This window comes from Nannospalax galili, unplaced genomic scaffold (assembly GCF_000622305.1).
Source record: "Nannospalax galili isolate Female #2095 unplaced genomic scaffold, S.galili_v1.0 scaffold215, whole genome shotgun sequence".
Lineage (NCBI taxonomy): Eukaryota > Metazoa > Chordata > Mammalia > Rodentia > Spalacidae > Nannospalax > Nannospalax galili.
This window is the reverse complement of record NW_008338533.1, coordinates 962,007-978,049: the sequence shown is the minus strand read 5'-3', so window position 1 is coordinate 978,049 and position 16,043 is coordinate 962,007. Positions and strand designations below refer to the sequence as shown.

The 16,043-nt window shown below is 41.6% G+C and overlaps 1 pseudogene; it reads right to left on the bottom strand.

The window, feature by feature from the left end:
* Positions 1 to 7,426: 7,426 nt before the first annotated feature.
* On the bottom strand, positions 7,427 to 8,206 carry LOC103734258 (annotated as a pseudogene).
* Positions 8,207 to 16,043: the final 7,837 nt, after the last annotated feature.

Below are 16,043 nucleotides of genomic sequence, written 5' to 3'. Positions count from 1 at the left end.
GAGGAAGCCAGCATGCTCTCCTGCCTCCACAGCTAGCTGTTCCAGCTGCCATCCCTTCCCCACCATGACAGACTGCATCCTCAAATCGTGAACTGAAATAAATCCTTAAGATGCCTTTTGTCCGGTTTTGGACATAGCAATGAAAGAATCAGCTAATATAGTCACTTATGTAACAGAAATAAAATACAATTTAAAGCCCTTCTGAGAGTTATTGAAATAATATTAAATACTGAAACAGCTAGTTTTGTCAAGTTCTCTAAATATGTAGGAAATTTAATGAAAGTTTGATTAGTAATGAGTCATTGCTACAAACAATTCAATGAGAATATGAAATTGACCAATTTGTGTCAACTGGCTGAAACATCGATTAACGGCAGTTTGTGTTAAGTGATCTTCCAGAAGGTACTGATGTTTCTAGATAGCATGACCTTGGTCAGCTGAAAAAGAGGTGCCCACCTTCAAAGTCCGGTGTTAGAACTTCCCCGTTACCTCAGGCTGGTGAAGCAGGGGACTCCAGGCAATCTCTGAGCAAAAAGAAGACCATGCTTCTCCCCTACTGGAGATCCTGCTAGCTTGTGAAGAAACAGAAAATCACCCAAACTTAGTTTATTAATGACTTCAGAGTGGTTCATCTTGTGAGAAAGTACACGCCATCAAGGAAGGAATTTAATCCCCAACCACCAGCATGCACCCCAGCCAGTTCAACTCATATTGTTTAAATAGCAGGTCCACACTGGCCACTGATCACCAGCCAGCACTACAGCTCTAGGTTTTGTCATGGTATTGAGCAGCACCTCATTGACGCAGTTACCTCTTACCCCCAGTTCACTGAGCTCTTTCCATCCATGTAGCCAGGGCATCTCAAACCTGAGGTTTCTCTTCCATCACGTGTGTACTGCTAATGAAAGTCCCCATCAGTGCCTCCCATGGACTGGCTCACTGTTGTTGAAACATTTCACTCACTTGTTCTCATTTTCCTATCTGTCTTTCCTGCTGGCATTAAAGCTTATTTACTTGTTATTTTTAATAGAAACTAGGGATATGTAAATAAAATTAAAATGCAGCTTATGATAAAATATCCTTTGTATAAATATAAATAAAGTCTCTTGAATTCCCAAACTCCCCCTCATCCTCCCTCAGAAGTAAGCATTATTAGCATATTAATCCCTGTCCGCTTAGACCTCTCCCTATGCAGTCATGCGAAATACGTTCACACACATGGTTAGTGCTACTTACACTGCAGAGGACTATGTAGCTATCATTAAGTGGTGAAGCTTCTTGGGGATCATCTCAACTGCTTTAAGACTGAGGAGAAAATGGATGTACATTACAAACAAAAACCACCACAAAAGAAAAATGTATAACTCTAGATTTAAAGGTGACAACATAATTTGATGTTGTAAGATGGGTCAATTTAGATTTTTATATGCCAGTAGTAGGGAGACAGAAAATATTAGAATTCATGACAGCATAAAAATCAGTAACACAAGAAAATAACATGTTGTACTCTAAGTCCTAGAAAGCAAAATGTGAAAGATTTTAAAATATTAAATTTTAAAAAAAGATATAGAGATTATTGTTTTTGTTTGGGGAAAATATAATCTTATTGTGTATCCCAGGCTGGCACTGAACTTGAAACACTCCTGTTTCAGCCTTTAAATTGCTCTAAATATAAAAACAAACAAAAATAGTATGCAAGTTCTGGAAAACTTAATACTGGACAAAATTTAAAATCTCTGGGAATTAGTCCATAGAAGAAATACAATTCCAAACAATATTCTCTCTCTCTCCCCCCTCCCTCTGTGTGTGTGTGTGTGTGTGTGTAAACAGTAGGCCCTGTTTTCTTCCAAATTGTTCAACTGTAATTTAGCGTTATGAAAGTAGAAAACATTCCTGCACTTGTGTGTGTGTGTGTGTGTGTGTGTGTGTGTGTGTGTGTATTTGTCTGTGTGTATTGACCAGCTAATTCTAAAGTTTCTAAAGTTTTCATGTAAATGCAAGGACCAGGAAGAGTAAAGGCAATGATGAAGAAAACTGATACTGGAGAACTTGTACAATCAGAAATCAAATTTATTTTGAAGAAATAAGAATTGGAATACTATGGAAAAAAAACAGAAGTCACAGAATAATGAGTCACCAACAGACCCATGTACACACTGCCACATTACACATTGAAAAGGTGCTGCTCTAGTGGAAGTGAGATGAGAGGGTTACTTGAACAAATGAAAATAAAGCAATTGAGTACCACATAAGAAAATTAAATCATGATGATTGCTTCAATACGTATATATACCAACAGCATCAAAAGAGTTCGGAATTCAAACTCAATAGGCGAAAAAGAAAACCTAGAAAGACATCTTTGAAACTGTGTTAGGCAAAGATATTTTAAGCAAGTCCCATGAATAGGGAGAAAAAGATGAATTGGTCTAGTCAAAATGAAGGAGAAATCCTAGTATGTTTAAATGTACATCCTAGAATATCACTCAGCCATAAAAGGAGCAAATCCTGTCCTTTGCGGGGGGAAAACAACCATGAACGGAACTAAAGATTATTGCACTAAGTGTAAGAAGCCAGATTCAGGAGGGTAAGAACCACATGGGCTCACAGTCTCACATGGTCTCACATGATCTCACATGGGACATGGTCTCAGTCCTATGTGGAATTTTAGAATGTTGATCTCCTAGAAATTGATTTCAGAGAAGTTGAGATGGTATTATCAGAGGCTGGAGAGATTAGGGGGAAGAAGGAATGGGTAACAGTTAACCAAAGGGAGGGAATCCGTGGGTAGAGGTATGATCAGTGTGCTGTTGTACACAGAAGGGTAGCTATAGCTGGTGATAAGGAATAACACGACGTGGAAGGCCTGCGATCTGAAAAGCAGATGGAAAAGAGAGAAGACAGGACAATAGTGGTGTAGAGAGGGGTAACATTCCAGCCCTTCCATCTAGAAATGTCAGTAAGAACCAGCCACAGCCTAATGGACAGAGAGGGAGAGTCTGAGCTCCTTATGAAGACTCTTCGCAAGAAGAAAATGAGGACGTGGTTACAACCCATCAGCAGCAGCTGCCAGGCTACACAAAGTGAGGAAAAGAAAAACATTTTCCACATAATCCAGGTTGGAACTCTAGCTCTCCAAGTCCCAGCTTTTATCCATCTCAAGGTAGCCAGAACCATGCTGGAGGCAAGTGGTTGTCTGCCAGGCCCCAGCCCCTGGTCCTGTTCCCTCTATTCCTTCAGCCAGCCTTACAGCCTTACTTAAAGGACAGTTATAAGAGAAGTTGAGGGGAGTTGGAGAGATGGCTCAGTAAGTAAGTGTGCTTACTGCTCTTTCACAGGACCCGGGTTCACTTCCCAACACCCACATCAGGCATCTCACCCACCACCTGTAGTTTCAAGGGATCCAATGTCCTCTGAGCTCCATGGATACTTGTGTTCATGTGGTACACATAAATACATTCAGGCACACAAACCTACATATAAAGATAAATAAATCTTTAAAAAATTAAGATGAAGGCTGGATGTGGTGGCACACGCCTTTAATCCCAGCACTCAGGAGGCAGAGGCAGGCGGATCTCTGTGAGTTTGAGGCCAGCCTGGTCTCCATAGTGAATCCAGGCCAGCTAGGGCTACAGGGAGACCCTGTCTCAAAAAGACCCCCCCCAAAAAAATTAAGATGAAGTACTAGTGTTTAAATTTGGTTACGTTTGCAAATAGTCGTTGACTGTTCTGAAATTCACTAGTAATTAAACAATTTGTATGAAATTGCTAATTCATATGGAAATACGTCACACTTCCCTCCTGCTTCATGAACTTTGTGCTCTGTGCTTCAGAGTAGCAGTGCAGCTCAAATAGCTGAATTTTGGTAGTTGGTACTAAGTGCTCTCGGCTGGGTCTTGGTAGGTGAAAACAGGTTTAGATTTGGGGATGGGCAAAGGAATGCACGTTTTCCACTGTCTAGAGAAGGAAAACAGTGATTTAAGCTGCCAGGGTCAGTAGATCTAAATATAATCAATCAGGTTATGAACACCTAAGACTTAATATGACTGCAAACAAAGAAAGGTGGACACTTAAAAGCTAGTGTCGGGGCTGGAGAGACGGCTCAGTGGTTGAGAACACTGATTGTTCTTGCAGAAGACCAGGGTTTGAATCCCAGCACCCACATGGCAGCTAACAACTGTCTGTAACTCCAGTTCCAGGGGATCTGATGGCCTCTTCTGTCCTCCATGTTGAGAACACTGATTGTTCTTGCAGAAGACCAGGGTTTGAATCCCAGCACCCACATGGCAGCTAACAACTGTCTGTAACTCCAGTTCCAGGGGATCTGATGGCCTCTTCTGTCCTCCATGGGCATTGCATAACACAGGTGCACGTACCTACATGCAGGCATAACACTCATACACATAAAATCAAAATAATAAATAAAATATTTAAAAAAAAAAAAGCTAGTGTCATAGGAGACTCAAGCCAGTGACATACCAACAGCCTAACACAGGGCCAACAGGAGTGTAAATTGTTCTGACTGAACAGCTGCGTTTGCTCACTTGTAGAGTAGAACTGAGAAAGGGGCAGGTGTTAGAACAACATTCATATCCCAGGGGAGAAAGGGGGCCGGTGTTCAAACGAGGTTCATATCCCAGGGGAGAAAGGGGCCGGTGTTCAAACGAGGTTCATACCCCAGGGGACAGACATCTGTCAAAAGATGCACCAAATCAATCTTTTATAAAAACAGTATTGGCGCTACTCAGTAGGTCATATTTTTATGTCACAGCACTGTTCAAGTTATTCTGATGAGGAGATGCCTCACCCCATCCACGCGCAGTGTGCTTAAAGCGGGGAGCTAGCTGTATGCTGTGGTAGTCTCAAGTACCAGGGAGGAAAGAGCCAGGTAAATACACACAATAAATTTATAGTTTGTGAAAAGACTTATTGGCCATTATCCTACAGTGAAGTAGACTGTTTTTATATGAATTTGCTGACTGTTCATACTATGACCTAAGGTCAAAGGTCCTTGATCGTTTTGGGTTTGTCTTTGGGCTGAAGCATATGTTACAATTAATTTGAACCTAAACTACAATTCAAGAAAAATTCCACTGTAATAGCTTCTATATTTTAACTAAAATGATTTAAGCTGCCAAAAATCATTTCCAATTTTGATGTAAAGTGCTGTACAGGACCCCAACCCCATCTAGGCCCCTGCCCTCACTACTTTAAACCCAAAGATTCATGGTGGCTCTGTCCAGTCTTTGTCTCCAATGACACAGGTACAGTGTTTGGTGCAGCCCAGGGAGCCCTGTTGTCAAAGAAGTAATGTCACCCCTGTAGGGTGACTTGCTGCCCTGAGGGTTACCGCAGCAACCCAACAGCAAGCTGCATGGGACAATTTAAAATTTCCAGTTGTTTATACCATAGTTTGTAATTTGTCAACATTTTGGTATTTGATTTATATTATTCCAATTACATTTAGATGAATCTTATTACCCAAGTCAAATACTGAATATCCTAAAGACAAATTTACAAAGCACTTAATATACATGATCTGACTTCGAAACATAAAATTAGACTTTTTTCTCCCCTCCAAAGAATCATAGTACCCTGCGAACATGCATCCTTTTATGTACTGCATTCTTTACTGAACACTGCATTCGTTTGTATTTATTTTTGTAAATGTTTATCTAGTTTGCAAGTGTCTTGCACATATTTTACCTATATGTGACACTCCTATGAAGCCAGGCAGTAATAAGAATGAAATTCATGCTAATATGTTAACAATTTTGAACACAAGAAACAACTAAATGTCAAGAATGAAATAACTTTTCATAATAAATGAAAAAAATTCCCCTAAACTATAGAGAAGGTAAAGTTTGCACTCCCTTTTCATTCTGATATGAGAGGCATGTTACCCTTTCAGAGTAATTAGAGATTTTTAAATGTGTCATTAAGTTCTGTCCTCTAGGGACTTTCTATAAACAGATGTTATAAGTTCCTAACAATCTGGTGAACCTAAGATGTGATTTTGGACCTTATTCTGACTTAAGGGTAGATATTGGACGTCTTCTATTTCTTTCTATCCTTGTACCCTGACCAGTTTGCACGGGTTTTCAGCTCCTCTTCCGTTGATTTTGGAAATGTGCATTTCCTGCATCTTGCCCACATTTAGTTGCACAGTCCATTGGTGGTCAATCCACCTGGGAGGAAGCAACGGATTTGCAAGCACAACATTGACTTCTAACTGGCTCATCAAGTGACTGGCGATCCAAGCAGTGTCATCCATCACTCAGACTCCAAGGAAGACGAGAGAACCTGGAGGAAGTAAAACAGAGGAGCGAATCATAAAAACAACAGATTTGGCCGCGAGCTGGACAGCTACAGAAACAGCCTCCCTCCATTAGAAATATCCAGGGTGCCTCCTGCCCTCTGTTTCCTTCAGCCTCAAAGGCATGTGTCCATTGTTTCGGCTAATTCTAAACATCGTAGAATGTAATTGTTAAATACGGCATATCAACACAGTCAGTTGTGTATTTGTTGATCATTCTTTGGCTTACTCCAGAGCAATGCCATGGAAAATGGTTTTCCAAGCACTTTGGGTCTTTTTCCTATGTTGACAGGCTGTCGTATGAATCTGGGCCTGAAAAAAAAAAAAAAATGTCTTTTTTGACTTCACCCTATACTTTGCATGTTATAATTGATTTTCTTATTTTCGCCAGAACAATTTTGAGTCAAATTCTCTGACTTTGAAGTCGAAACCCATAATCAGATTTCTCCCAAAGCATGCTGGCATTGGCATTTAGAAGTTACTTTCTGCTTATTTACTTGTCTATTTATTTATTTGTTATTTATTTTGTGATAGAGTCTTTCTGTGTAGCCAGAAATGGCATGGTTTCACTCTGCAGCCCAGGCTGGCCTTGCATGCATAGCCATACACCTGCCTCAGCTTCTGGGGTAGTGGGATGCAGGTATGAGCCGTTGTGCCTGAGTTACAATCTCTAGCCCTAAGTTTTGCAATCAGGTCTCAGTTTGGTCCCTTTTGATAACTACATTTGAGGCCTCCATCAATCATTCTATAATTCAAATGCAAATCGTATGTTCCAGATCGTTCTGTAGACTGAATGACTGAAAATTATAGTTGATGGCCTAGTCATTGAAAGTTAAAACTCTGAAAGGATGATATATCACTAAATGTAAGACACGGGTGACCCTGAAAATGGAAAGGCACCACTATCTATGGAACAGTGGGGCTCCTATGAGCATATCCCTTCTCCTCCTATATCACAACTTTGTCATGTTTGTCTTCATTAAGACATAATGATCATATATTGAAATTCACCTGCTACACACAAAGTAAACCTTTAGTAAACCTTTTCTTTCTTTCCTTTTTGAGAGCAATTCCTTAACTATATTTATGTACAGAAAACTCGGCAGTGGACATTTAACCCAGTTTGGTGGTGAGTTCTTTGCCCCTTGCCTTTTCCAGCTTGGCAGTGTGAGCCACGGATTTTGGACCCAGGATGTTGCCCACCCAGTGATGCCAAATCTCATCAAATCTGTATTGTCATTGGTCCTGATGGCTTCCACCAGCTTTACCAGAGCGCCTTTGTCTTCCAAGTTGACTTGTGTGAAGGCCACGGTGGTGCATGTCTCCCTGTGGACCAGCCGCCCCAGCCTGGCCTTCCCCTTGATGATGCAGTTGGGGACCCCCATCTTGCGACACAGGGCAGGCAGGAAGACCACCAGCTCGATGGGGGTCTACATCATATGCGATCACCACCAGCTGAGGCTTCTTGTTCTCCACCGAGGTGGTGATGATGTTGACCCCTGTTCACATGTCAGGGAGGTCTTGGTGGGGACATCCCCTTGGCTGGCAGCCTTCTCAGCTCGAGCAGCAGCCTCTGCTTCTTCTGCTTTATCTCTGGCTAGTACTTGTACATGAGCTTGAGCATCTGGGTAGCTGTTCGATGGTCCAGGAACTGGGTGAACTGGTTGATCGCAGGGGACATTTCAGCCGCTTATAGAGGATAGCCCTTTGTCACTGCAGCTGGACATATGGGGCCATTTGATTAAGCAGGTGAGGTCTCTTTTGGGCTGGATGTCCAATGCCAAAGATTTTAGGCCTTTTCTCAGACAGAGGATTCACCACCTTCTTGGCCTCCTGCTTCTCCACCGTGGCCAGGGCGGGGCCACCTTCTTCCCCTTGGCCTTCTTTTGGCATCTTGCTTGGCTGCAGGAGAAAGCACCTTTTGCTTCTTAATTTTCAAAGGAAGTTTCCATGCTTGGGAAATTTTCTGAGTACCTCATAGAATGACAACAGGGATCAAGATGCCATGCCTCATGGGAAGGAAAGTTGATGTTTTTAAGACATCAACCATGGAGATGTTAGAAGAAAAGCTACATGTCTTCTCTTATAAGTCCTGAGAGTCATCCTCCATTAATAAAAACTGAGTTGTTACTGTACTTGAACTACTATTAAAGACTGAGGGTTAGTGAAAATTTTGTTGGTTTCTGTAACTTCTATTTTTATGATTTTCAGTATGTCTTTCTTTCAGGGCTGTCCTTTTACACCCAGAATGAGCCAGAGAAGAACAAGATTTGTCATTGTACAGTATAGCATGATGTAGTGGTTTCAATGAGAACTGTGCCTCATAGGCTCCAGTGTTTGAATGCTTTGTTCCCAATTGGTGACACTGTCTGGGAGGTCATGGAAGCTTTGGGAAGTGTAATTTGCTGAAGGAAGTATGTCGCTGGGAGCAGGCTGTGAGAGTTCATAGCCTTGGCACAGCTGAAGTTAGTGCTTTTCCTCTGTATCCTATTTGCCATTGAAGATGTGCTGCTGGCTCTGGCCACCATGCGTGTCTCTCCATCACAATGGAATTTTATCACTCCGGAACGGTAAGCCAAAATGAACTCCTTCTTCCATAAGTTTCTTTGGTTATGGTGTTATAAGAGCAACAGAAAAGTAACTAATATAGAAGTTGGTACCAGGCGCTGGGCTGTTGCTGTGAAGAACCTGACCATGTTGTTTTTTGGAGGCATATGGAAGACTTTGGAACTTGAACTAGAAAGGCAGTTAAATGCTGTAAGCAGAGCTAAGTAGGAGGCTGAAAGACAGTAGTGCTGAGAGTAACTATGCCAACTGTAGAGACACAGATCATGAGATGTCAGAAGGAAGCAAGGATTTAAAGAGAATCTAGGCTAGAGGCTATTCCTGTGATATTTGGCAAAGAATCTGGCTAACTTCTGCCCATGTCTTAAGAACTTGTCTGAGGCTAAATTAAAGGTAAAGGACTCATTTCTTTGGTGGATGAAATTTCAAGACAGAATAATATTGAATCTGTGGTGTGGTTATTAATGGTGACTCTTACACAAATCTACAATGAAAAAGAGCACTAGGAGATAAAGAAATACAAAATATTCAGTTTGGAGAGGAAAAATGCACCTGAAGCTTAATGTCGCTGCCAAGTCCTGTGCTGGAAGAGAAGATTCAGTTGATAAGGAGATTAATACTAGTAAGGAAAGCTCTCCTGCTCTGCACTAGAACAGTGGGAAGGCTGCCCTCAGGGCAAGACCCCACCCAGATAAACTTCCAACTTGTGAAAGGAAGTCTATGGGACTTTTGTTCCTAGGGAGAAATTGCTTCAAGATTAAAAAAAAGAAAGGAAGTCTATGGGACTTTTTTTCCTAGGGAGAAATTGCTTCAAGATTAAAAAAAAAAAAAAAAAGCTGCTGCTAATGTGATTCAAGGGGATCAAGTGTCCATCTATCCCAAAGAAATGCTGCCTTCATTGTACTGGCTTTAGAGTCACGAAAGATGCAAGAGAGAGGGGTGCCCTGGATTCCTCCTCTGGAGTTTCAGAGAGTCGCTGAGGCCAGGCAGGAGAGTAGCAAGAGAGTCCCTGAAGAAGAAGGCCCTGACAGGACAAGAGACTGTGGGACATCAGTGTGTAAAGCTGTGAAAGTGAAGCCTGGGATAGCAAGATGTTGGGGCTGCCAGGGCCCTGAGATATCTACCAAGGACAACTGCATACAGGTAGTACAATGACAGAGAGAGAGAGAGAGAGAGAGAGAGAGAGGGAATGTGTGAGGGGGTGGAGCTGCTTTTGGTCTTTTTGTTTGTTTGTTTGTTTTAAGAATGGGAACAGAACAGCTGAAGAGAAGAAGGTTCTGGTTCTTTTTGGACTGAAGTATAGACGAGAGAGAGAGAGAGAGAGAGAGAGAGAGAGAGAGAGAGATTGAGATTACAGGCAAAGCTGGAGGGGTGAATCCATATAAGCTCTTTGAAACTAAAGTCCCAGATGTTAGACATGGAGCTACAGGAATTGGTATTTTCCCTACTGGGTTTCATTCTTGCTTTTGTCTGGTATCTCACCACCATGCCCCATTCTTCCCTTTTGGAATGGGAATGTACAGGAATGTACATTCTGTGCCATTATATGCTAGAAATATCTAATTTATCTTTTTTATTTTATATGAGGTTATAATTAAGAGATTTATTTGAGTCTCAGAAGAGACTTTGGACTTTGGACATTTTAAAAGTGTTGACACTTAAAATCTAAGAGGACTTTTAATGTTGGACTAAATACATTTTGCATTGTGATCTGGTCATGAGCCTGTGGGGGCCAGGGAGTGGAATGTGGTGATTTGTACGAGAAATGTCCCCCATACAACCAAGTATTTGAATAATTGGTCCCCATGTAATAGCTGCTTTGATTGTTAACTTGGCACACTAGTAAAGAGGGAACCTCAATTGGGGAATAAATCATAAAATAAAAAATTCCAAGTCTAGCAAAAGAGCTGCCCATCGAAGTACAGGAGGTAAAAGAATACCAAACACACAGGACCAGAAAAGAAACTTCCCCATGTAATATTGTAATATTGTATAGTCAAAACATTGGGTATGCAGAATAAAGGAACAGTACTGAAAGTTGCAAGAGAAAAGGGCCAAGCCATATATAAAAGTAGGCCACTCAAAATAACAGCCGATTATTCAATGTAAACTTTAAAAAACAGAAGGGTATAGAAAGATGCATTTCAAGTTCTGTTTACCTTGCAAAGTTATCTGTTACAAGTGAAAGAGAAACAAAAAATTTCTGTGACAAAAGCAGACTATTTGCAGGTAAATGTACGGAACTAAAGACCAGACTGTTATACTAAGTGAAGTAACACAAACTCAGGAAAGCAAGTGGTATGTTCTACCTCATTTGTGGATCGTAACACCAGTCCTTTATATGTAAGTACATATCCTGATGTAACAGCTGGAGCCAGGAAACCGGAAAAGAAACACGGAGGTAAAGGTAAAGAAAGAGCCTGAAAGAGGGGGATATTAGGGAACAGATGTTACCAGGAGGAGGTAGGAAAGTGGAGGTGTTCAGCTGGCAAGGGGGAAGAAGCAACATGTAGTAGACCATGGGGATGGAGGAGGAGAGAACTCAGGAGAGGGGGAATGAGGGAGGTGGGTATTATGGGGGAGAGTGGGGATAATGAGGGGACTTGGACTGGGGAGGGAGGAGGGAGGTTGCATGGGGAGAGAGAAGAGAGATGAATGGATCATGAGTAGTGGGTAGCATGGGAAGATGGAGGGAATTGTGTTGGCTTGGGGCCTCTAAGAAATACACATAGGTGTCTAAACATTAGTGCATCTGTGTACCTGGGAGACGTACGGCAAGGAGCACAGTACAAGACAGGAGACACCTCCCTTTGAACGGTGGATCATAATAGTCCAAGAGACTGCCAAAATAACAGAGGCTATTGCCAGAGCCCTTGGTTATCTCCCAGAATGTGAAGGTAGGACCCTACTGCTGAAGACAGGTCAAAATTCAGACACAGAGCTTGTAGGAATGGAGCAGGACCTGATCTGGAAGTCTACACCTAAAGCTCATGGAACATAGTGGAATAGGGGGTGGAGAGACTGACTATTGGTGCATCCCTCAACTCTCACCAGCAAAGTTTTCTTACAGAAAAGAGTGTGAGACACACAGAAGGCCGTAACTGACTAAGTTTTAGAGAATAAGAGACTGCAGAGTTTGTGTCCTTGGACAGGACTCCTATGTTAAACCTCACCCACCCACAGATCAGGGACCATTCAGAAGAGGGGAGAGAAAAGGTTATAAGAGTCAGGGTTGATCCATGAACATAGAGAAACAGAAACATTCAGGCTACTAGAAGCTTGCTCACGTGAACTTGTGGCCATGGTGGCATTGAGCACAAGACCCATGAGAACTCAATCAGACAAGGGCCCAGTGTGGTGCAAGGGAAATGGGTGGTGGACTGGCCCTAGCCTGAGAACTGTTGGAGACTGATTGCTGGGTAAGGGAGAGTAGACCTTCCTTAAGATCTCTAGATAGGCTGAATAGATTCCAATGGATGACCTTGCACAGAAGGGCATTTGGGTAAAATGCCTGACTGGATGGGACTTAACATGTATGGCAGAATACATGAGGCCTGGTGGGGAGGGTTATAGGGGCATGGATGGGGAGGGGGGGTCTTAATTTGATTAAGAACTGTTGTATGAAATGTACAAAAACTCAATAAAAACATTTTTTAAAGCAGACTAGGGGATTTATAAACACTAAGCCCACTCAGAAGAGAGGACACTGGAAGGAACGTTTCATATTGACAAGAAGGCTGAACACAATCATGAGGCCACAGAGTGAAGTTAAATAATACTAGAAGAATTTAGTAAATGAAGAACATAACCCTAACAAAAAAAATCAATAAAATACCGGGCATGGTCATGCACGCCTTTAATCCCAGCACTTGGGAAGTAAAGGCAGGAGGATCTCTGTGAGTTCAAGGCCAGCCTGACCTACAAAGTGAGTTCCAGGCCAGCTTGAGCTACAGGGAGACCCTGTCCCAAAAAGACCAAAAAAAAAAAATCAGTAAAATGACAGGAATTCATGCATACCTTTCAATAACAACTTTAAAGATTAGTGGTCCTCTCCAATTAAAAGACACAACTTAGCAGATTGGATTAGAAAACAAGATTCATCTTTTTGAAACTTCCAGGAAACAACTTACACCATCAAAGACAGGTATCACCTTAGGAAAAAAGGATGGAAGAAGGTATGTCAAACAGAGTGAGATAACAAGCAGGTGTTACTATTTTAACGTTTGACAAAATAGACTTCAAACCAAAGCTAGTTGAATAGACAAAGAAGGTCATTATACATTGATTAAGGGAGAAATCTATCAAGAGAGTATTCCTATTCTAAACATGCACAGCAAACACAGGTGCGCCCAATTTTATCAAACAAATACTTCCAATGTAGTCACAGATTAAACCCAACGCAGTAATATTACTTCAATACGCCCATATTTTTAACTGCCTATTAAAAACAAAATCATCAATGTAAAGGATACTTCTATATAAATAAATGAGTTTTATTCCAAATATCCACAAAGCAAACATATAACACAGCATTTAATGAAGTGGATAAAATTATATAATAATCACAATTGTTACAGAAAAATGTACTTCAAGATTTACTTATGATTTAAAAACTTCACCAAAATTGACAGGAAACAAAAAGCATTTATAAGGATCCCAAAGTGGCTACAGTTAGTGGCTCTTTGCCCCTGTGGCTGGGGTGCAGTCAGCATCTGTCCACCACTGCGTGATAGACCTTCACTGTTGGGGGACCCTGCTAAGGTTGTAGTCCTCCATGTCCGGATAGCTCTAAGGGGCTTGGCGCTTAGAAGGACTCCCTTTTTCAGCGGGAGCCTCCTGCTCTTTGTCTGACTTACCTGGAAAGTGCCGCAAGTATGGATGTCTGAGCTTATTTGGAACATGACCTTTGGCATGGTTACCACCAATAAAACTGCCCCCAGGTTTTTTCTATATGATAATTAGGCATTGCCCTATAGTGGGATGATAGGATCCCCCTACCACATGTAAATAAAGCATACTGTGAGCACTTATCAGCTGAAGCTTTGGCTGCTGCCTCCACACTATATTTTCCCTAATCCCCACTGAATAAACGGAGCTGTATCACTAAATCTGGAGCTGTTTGTATCACTGAATCTGCCTCCCTGGAAAGTCTTTTCCGTTGAGCTCACTGGCCATCCTGAACCCGTTCGTCACTTCTGCTCCCTTTGTCCTCGTGGATCAGTGGCCAATAGCCCTCTGAGGGGGGAGAGCCCCACACTTCTCCATGGCAATAAAGTAAAAATAAATGCATGAAGGAATTCATGTTGGAAAACCTAGTGGTTAGTTTTAATTGCCAACTAGACACAGTCTTGAATCACTTGGGAGATGAGTCTCTGAGAATATCTGTGATGGATTATTTTGATTAAGTTAATTAATGTGGGAAGACTCATCTTAATTGTAGGTGGGGCTGTTTCCTGAGCAGGGGGTCCTGGGTAAATGGAGAAGGCAAGCTGAGCAGTAGCATGGATGTATGTGACCGGTTCTCTCAAGCTCCTGCAGCCTGCTGTGACTTCCCTGCCACCACAGGCTAACAAACTACCAGCAACTACCTCTAGTTGCTTTTGTCAGAGTATTTTATCACAGCACCAGGACTAGAACCAAGCCACAAAGAATGAACTAAAACTCCCATGATCTATAAACTACCCAATTCTATACATTAAATTCACAGAACTATTACAAGTAATAAGTGAACTTATAAAGTTCAAAGAGTATAGAAGCAATATGCAAAGCAATTATTTTATTAACACTGAAGAACTAGAAATGAAGCTGGAAATTATCAATAGCATCAGAAACATCGAATTCACGTTGCGATGGTCAGTCTTCGTTGTATTTAGAGTCACCATGGAGGCGTGACTGTTTGTGTCTGTGAGGGTGTTTTCAGATGGCTTCACTGAAGAGGGAAGACCCCTGAATACATGAGGCTCCATTCTGTGATCTGGGATCCTGAACCAAATGAAAAGGAAGAAGTAACCTAACCCCCAGCAGTCATCTCTCTCTGCTTCCTGCCTACAGACACAGTATTCCTAGTTGCCAACTACTCCTGTTGCCATGACTTCCCCACTATGGTGGGCTGTTTCCCCTTGAACAATAAGTCAAAACTCTTCCTCCCTTAAGTTGCTTCTGCTCAGGTATTTTGTTGCAGGGTGGCATAATGTGGTGATTTGAATGAAAATGCCCCCCATAGGCTCCAAGTATTTGGACATTTTGTCCCCACATGGTGGTGCTATTTTGGGAGGTTTTAGAAGGTGTGGCTATCCTGGAGGAAGCACGTCACTTGGGGGTGGGCTTAGAGTTCTTAAGCCTTGCCAGATCTCCACTTGTTCTCTGCTTCCTGTGCCTGCGTGATGATGTGAGAGCTTAGCTTCTGCTGCTCCTGCTCCAGCCACCTCCAGCCACCTTGCCTCCCTGCCAAAATGGACTGTAATTCCCCTGGAACAGTAAGCTCAAATAAACTCTTCCTTCTGTAAATTGCTTGGGTCAGTGTTTCTATCACAGCAACAGGTAAGTGACTAATACACATTGAAAAAAAAATACACCTAATAATATAAAAATATTTGCAAGTCATCCGACAGAGAAGCCTAGACACATTTACCTTGTTTAAGGACTTAATGTGTAGATTCAGTGGAAACCTTTTCTAAATAACTCCTGAATTTGTGTAAAGGAAGAAGAAAGAAAGTGGAGTAAAACAGCCTTTATCTTGGCTACAACAAGCATGAACTCGAGACTGGTGCTGTCAGATTCCAAGACTTGTTTTGACATCATTTTCAACAAATGATGTCAAAAACTAGATACCCATCTTGAGAAACAAATTAAATTTGGATTCCTATATTATTCTGCATACAAGAATTATTTTGATCTGGATCATAAACCTACAATGAAAAGATAAGGGGAATAAACCAATTCCAAAAAATATAACAATATATTGGGGGCAACCAAAATTTCTTAGATAAGATGCAAAAACTACCATCAGAGAAGCATAGACTTCACCATATGTTAAAGTTTCCAATAACCAAAGCCACTTTAAGAAAATGAAGGTGAGACAGAGTACAGAAAGCTATGTGTAATGTAAATGTAAGTGTGCATACACTTTATAATATAATATAAACTTTATAATATAAATATATCT